The sequence below is a fragment of the Arachis hypogaea genome, chromosome 11 (genome assembly GCF_003086295.3).
Source record: "Arachis hypogaea cultivar Tifrunner chromosome 11, arahy.Tifrunner.gnm2.J5K5, whole genome shotgun sequence".
NCBI classification, from domain to species: Eukaryota; Viridiplantae; Streptophyta; class Magnoliopsida; order Fabales; family Fabaceae; genus Arachis; species Arachis hypogaea.
This window is the reverse complement of record NC_092046.1, coordinates 86,289,231-86,295,976: the sequence shown is the minus strand read 5'-3', so window position 1 is coordinate 86,295,976 and position 6,746 is coordinate 86,289,231. Positions and strand designations below refer to the sequence as shown.

Here is a 6,746-nt window from a genome sequence, read left to right as displayed (position 1 = left end):
CAAAGTACTACTGTTTTCTATTCAATTCTTCTTATTTCGCTTCTAAGATATCCATTCGCACCCAAGAACGTGATGAAGGTGATGATTATGTGTGACGCTCATCATCCTTCCCCCTTATGAACGCGTGCCTGACAAACACTTCTGTTCTACATGAATTAAGCTAGAATGAGTATCTCTTAGATCTCCTAACCAGAATCTTCGTGGCGTAAGCTAGAATGATGGCGGCATTCAAGAGAATCCGAAAGGTCTAAACCTTGTCTGTGGTATTCTGAGTAGGATTCAATGATTGAATGACTGTGACGAGCTTCAAACTCGCGATTGTTGGGCGTTAGTGACAGACGCAAAAGGAGGGTGAATCCTATTCCAGCATGATCGAGAACCGACAGATGAATAGCCGTGCCGTGACAGGGTGCGTGAGCATATTATTCACTGAGAGGAGGGGATGTAGCCACTGACAACGGTGATGCCCTTGCATAAAGCCAGCCATGGAAAGGAGTAAGACTGATTGGATGAAGATAGCAGGAAAGCAGAGGTTCAGAGGAACGAAAGCATCTCCATTCGCTTATCTGAAATTCCTACCAATGAATTTCATAAGTATCTCTATCCCTATTTTATTATTTAATATTCGAAAACACCATTATCACTTTATATCTGCCTGACTGAGATTTACAAGGTGACCATAGCTTGCTTCATACCAACAATCTCCGTGGGATTCGACCTTTACTCACGTAAGGTATTACTTGGACGACCCAGTGCACTTGCTGGTTAGTTGTATTGAAGTTGTGACAGACAATAAAACTAGATCAGAGCACCAGGCTTTTGAAGCCATGGATATGTATCACAATTTCGTGCACCACTAAGCTAGAGAGACTCTGCTCAGAATTCTTTGTTTGTTGCTGAGAATATGATGGAAAAGGCTTGCTATTGCTAAACCTATTTCTTCCACCATTATTGTTGTTGAAGCCTTGATTAGGATTCTGTTGATCCTTCCATGAGAGATTAGGATGATTCCTCCATGAAGGATTGTAGGCGTTTCCATAGGACTCTCCCATGTAATTCACCTCTTCCATTGCAGGGTTCTCAGGATCATAAGCTTCTTCTTCAGAAGATGCTTCTTTAGTATTGCCTATTGCTGCTTGCATTCCAGACAGACTCTGAGAAATCATATTGACTTGCTGAGTCAATATTTTATTCTGAGCCAATATGGCATTCAGAGTATCAATCTCAAGAACTTCTTTCTTCTGGGTTGTCCCATTATTCACAGGATTTCTTTCAGAAGTGTACATGAATTGGTTATTTGCAACCATCTCAATGAGTTCCTGGGCTTCTTCAGGCGACTTCTTCAGATGAAGAGATCCACCAGCAGAGTTATCCAATGACATCTTGGACAGTTTAGACAGACCATCATAGAATATGCATATGATGCTCCATTCTGAAAGCATGCCAGAAGGACACCTTCTGATCAATTGCTTGTATCTTTTCCAAGCTTCATAGAGGGATTCACCTTCCTTCTGTCTGAAGGTTTGGACTTCCACTCTAAGCTTACTCAATTTTTGAGGTGGAAAGAACTTTGCTAAGAAGGCATTGACCACCTTTCCCAAGAGTTTAGGCTTTCTTTAGGTTTTGAGTCCAACCAAGTCCTAACTCTGTCTCTAATAGCAAAAGGAAAGAGCATAAGTCTGTAGACCTCAGGGTCAACCCCATGGGTCTTAACAGTGTCACAGATTTGCAAGAATTTAGCTAAAAACTGATGAGGATCTTCCAATGGAAGTTCATGATACTTGTAATTCTGCTGCATTAGAGAAACCAATTGAGGCTTAAGCTTAAAGTTGTTTGCTCCAATTGCAGGAATTGAGATGCTCCTTCTACAGAAGTCAAAAGAAGGTGCAATGAAGTCACCAAGCATCTTCCTTGCATTGTTGGCATTGTTGTTATTTTCGGCTGTCATGTCTTCTTCTCTTTTGTAAATTTCTGTTAGGTCCTCTCCAGAGAGTTGTGCTTTAGCTTCTCTTAGCTTTCTCTTCAAGGTCCTTTTAGGTTCAGGATCAGCTTCAACAAGAATGCCTTTGTCCTTGTTCCTGCTCATATAAAAGAGAAGAGAACCAGAAAGTATAGAATCCTCTATGTCACAGTATAGAGATTCCTTGAGGTGTCAGAGGAAAAGAAGAATAGAAGGATGAGGTAGAGAGGAAAATTCAAACTTATAGAGAGGAAGTGAGTCCGAATTGCTAAAAGAGGGGGAGTGTTAGTCTTAAATAGAAAAAGGTGAGGAGAGAGAAGAATTTTCGAAAACAAAATTAAAAAATTTAAATTAATTAAAAGGAATTTTGAAAAAGTGGTTGATGGCTTTCGAAAATTAAAAGTGAGAAAGTGGTTAAGTGATTTTGAAAAAGATTTTGAAATTAGCAGTAAAAAAGATATGATTAAAAATTATTTTGAAAAAGATGTGATTGAGCAGATATGATTGAGAAGATATGATTGAAAAACAATTTAAAAAAAGATTTGATTTTTAAAATTAATGACTTGGCTAACAAGAAATTTAAAAGATATGATTCTAAAATACAAATATTGAACCTTTCTTAACAAAGAAGTAACAAACTTGAAATTTTTGAATCAAATCATTAATTTGTAGCAAGGATTTTAAAAAATAGTGAGGGAAAAATGGAAAAGATTTGATTTTGAAAAAGATATGATTTAAAAAAAAAGATTTGATTTTGAAAAATTATGAAAGTTTGAAAAGGATTTATATTAAGAACTAACTTACCTCCCTTGTGTTGTCCTGGCGTTAAACGCCCAGAATGATATCCATTCTGGCGTTTAACGCCCAAAATACTACCCTTTTGGGCGTTTAACGCCCAGCCAAGTACCCTGGCTTGCGTTTAAACGCCAGTTTTCCTTCCTCACTGGGCGTTTTAAACGCCCAGCCTTTTCTCTGTAATTCCTCTGCTGTATGTTCTGAATCTTCAATTCTCTGTATTATTGACTTCAAAAGACATAATTTTGAAAATTTTTTGAATTTTTAATGATGAAAAACAACAAAATAAAACTAATCATGGAAAACTAAGATCAGATAAACAATGCATGCAAGACACCAAACTTAGAAATTTTCATATTCGAGACACTAACAAATTGAGAATGCACATGAGAAATAATAAAAGACACAAAACAAGAGAATTTAAAGATCAAACCCAAGAGAATCATCAAGAACAACTTGAAGATCGATGAAGAACATAATGCGTATATTCGAAAAATGCAAGAAAATTAAAAATATGCAAGACACCAAACTTAAAAATAGACATTAGACTCAAACAAAAAAAGCACAAAATTTTTGGTTTTTATGATTTTATAAAAAATTTTTTGTATTTTTTTTAAAATTATTTGAAAAAGAAAATAAGGAATTCAAAATTCTTAATGAGAATTCCAAGAATCATGCAATGTTAGTTTAAAACTCCGGTCCAGGAATTAGACATGGCTTACTAGCCAGCCAAGCTTTCAGTGAAAGCTTCGGTCCAAAACACTAGACATAGCCAATGGCCAGCCAAGCTTTGGCAGATCATTACATTCAACAGCAAGATTGATAGAAATCAACAAGCTCTTGTGATGATAAGTTGAAACCTCGGTCCAAAAGATTAGACATAGCTTCACAGCTAGCCAGACTTCAACAGATCATCATGAAACTCTAGAATTCATTCTTAAAAATTCTGAAAAAAAATTTCAAAAATAAAATAAAAAATAAAAGCTTAAAATAAAATAAAATTACCTAATCTGAGCAACAAGATGAATCGTCAGTTGTCCAAACTCGAACAATCCCCGGCAATGGCGCCAAAAACTTGGTACACGAAATCGTGATCGCACACTTTTCACACAACTCTGTGCAGCTGACCAGCAGGTGCACTGGGTCGTCCAAGTAATACCTTACGTGAGTAAGGGTCAATCCCACGGAGATTGTCGGCTTGAAGCAAGCTATGGTCATCCTTGTAAATCTCAGTCAGGCGGATTCAAATGGTTATGGGATTTTGATAATTAAAATATAATTAAAACAGAAAATAAGATAGAAATACTTATGTAATTCATTGGTGGGATTTCAGATAAGCGTATGAAGATGCTTTGTTCCTTCTGAACCTCTGCTTTCCTATTGCCTTCATCCAATCATTCATACTCCTTTCCATGGCAAACTGTATGTTGGGGGATCACCGTTGTTAATGGTTACTGTCTGTCCTCTCAGTGAAAATGGTCCAAATACACTGTCACCGCATGGCTAATCATCTGTCGGTACTCACTCATGTTGGAATAGGATCCATGGATCATTTTACGTCTGTCACTACGCCCAACACTCGCGAGTTTGAAGCTCGTCACAGTCATTCTATCCCAGATCCTACTCAGAATACCACAGACAAGGTTTAGACTTTTCAGATCTCAAGAATGCTGCCAATTGATTCTAGATTATACCACGAAGACTCTGATCTCACGGAATGGAAGGCTCTGTTGTTAGGAGAGGCAACCATGCGTCGTGAACCAGGAGGCTAAGAGATATGCATTCAAGCTCGTTTTCATGTAGAACAGAAGTGGTTATCAAGCACGCATTCATAAGTGAGAATGGTGATGAATGTCACATAATCATCACATTCATCATGTTGAAGTGCGAATGTATATCTTAGAATAAGAATAAGCTTGGATTGAATAGAAAACAGTAGTAATTGCATTAATTCATGAAGAATAGCAGAGCTCCACACCTTAATCTATGGGGTGTAGAAACTCCACCGTTGAAAATACATAAGTGAAAATAGGGTAGACATGGCCAAGTGGCCAGCCTCCCATGGAGGTCTCAGAACATAAAAGTTACATAATGTGTTCTAGAGATGAAAATACAATATTAAAAGGTCCTATTTATAATGAACTAGTAACCTAGGGTTTACAGAAATGAGTAAATAATACAAAAATCCATTTTCGGGCCCCACTTGGTGTGTGCTTGGGATGAGCATTGAAGCTTTTTCGTGCTTGGGCTGTTCCTGGAGTTAAACGCCAACTTTTGTGCCAGTTTGGGCGTTTTACGCCAGAAATTTTAGGCTGACTTTGAACGCCAATTTGAGCCATCAAATCTCGGATAAAGTATAGACTATTATATATTTCTGGAAAGCCCAGGATGTCTAATTTCTATCGCAATTGAGAGCGTGCCAATTGGGCATCTGTAGCTCCCGAAAATCCACTTCGAGTGCAGGGAGGTCAGAATCTAACAGCATCTACAATCCTTTTTCAGCCTCTGAATCAGATTTTTGCTCAGGTCCCTCAATTTCAGCCAGAAAATACCTGAAATCACAGAAAAATACACAAACTCATAGTAAAGTCCAGAAATGTGATTTTTATTTAAAAACTAATAAAAACATAATAAAAATTAACTAAATCATACTAAAAACTACCTAAAAAACAATGCCAAAAAGCGTATAAATTATCCGCTCATCAGTTATCTCTATCAATTTTCACATAACACTCTTTTTCTATCACTTTGCATCCTTTAATTATACTTCTTCACTCAATGACGGATTGTTTCCTGACTCTACTCTCATGAGATTGGAATATATGTACTATTTGCTCTTATAAACCTTGCTAATCAATTAGTTAGGTTGAGTTAAAAGTTTTCAACCTTTCTTGTCTAGCATTGCAAGGTTAAAAGGCTTTTAATTCTTTAAAGTTGAGGCCTTTCTGGTCTTTCGGTCTACAATACATTTTCCACCCTATTGAATGCATCCTTCTTTCCATACCTTTTTGTTCCCACCAGAAATTAGGCATTGCTTTCTGTATTTCATCCATCAGTGATTCCGGTAACTTGTATGCAGAGGTACTGCCGTAACTACAGCCTTGATTAGGACTTCTCTTGTACTCGCAGACAATACTGATCTCTTCTACTATTAAAGTTTTTGAAAATTTGTGTCTTTGATGTAGTTGAATGTGTCTCTTTTTTATTTTTGAATAACTACCGATAGCACAAGATATTTATTTTGATTTCCAACATGAGGAACCATTAGAATTTCAGTAAGGTGATCATGAGTAGTATTAGGGGTGTTGTGGCTAAAAAAGACTGGTGACTTATCTAGATTAACCACTTGACCTCTAATTTCTCAGTTTCTCAAAATCCGAACATGTTTAGGCAATTATCCTCCGTGACTCTGCTAAATAAAATTGAATCATATATAAAGAATAGAAGGTTGATCTTAGGACATCTGTGATTAAGTCTCAATCCTAAAATTTTAGTCTCTGTTCTCTTCTATGGAGTAGATAGGAAACATCTTCTACACACACAAAAATAGATAGGAGGATAGAGAGTCACCTTGACGTAATCCTCTACATGGTTTGAATAAACCATGAACTTGTCCATCCACAATAACAGAGTATGAAACTGTAGTCACACATTTTTTAACGCATGTCATCCACTTTTTAATAAGCCTTGGAAATGGTGGAGTGAAATCCGAAATCAAATTAGTGGAGGTATGATGTCGGAGGAATTGTCGGTTCGAAATTTTTTCTCCATAAAAGAGTCGCTTCGTTGCAAGTATAGTTCCAAACCAACAATTGACCCACACCAAAGTTTAATTTTGTTTGTCACAATGCAAACCAATAAAAACCGAGAGTATTTAAACCTCGGGTCATCTCTCAAAGGAATTACAATGAGGTATGCATGTTACTAGTTATGAAATTCATGGAGTGGTTTGTAGAGAAGAAGACAATAATCTAAATGACAAGAAAGTAAA

The 6,746-nt window shown here is 36.9% G+C and overlaps 1 non-coding gene across 1 annotated transcript; it reads left to right on the top strand.

Annotated features, from left to right (window-relative positions):
* The first annotated feature begins 1,440 nt into the window (after positions 1-1,440).
* Positions 1,441-1,544, top strand: LOC112725354 (small nucleolar RNA R71). Its single transcript, XR_003164468.1, has one exon. It is a non-coding gene; the product is annotated as a small nucleolar RNA R71 (small nucleolar RNA).
* Positions 1,545-6,746: the final 5,202 nt, after the last annotated feature.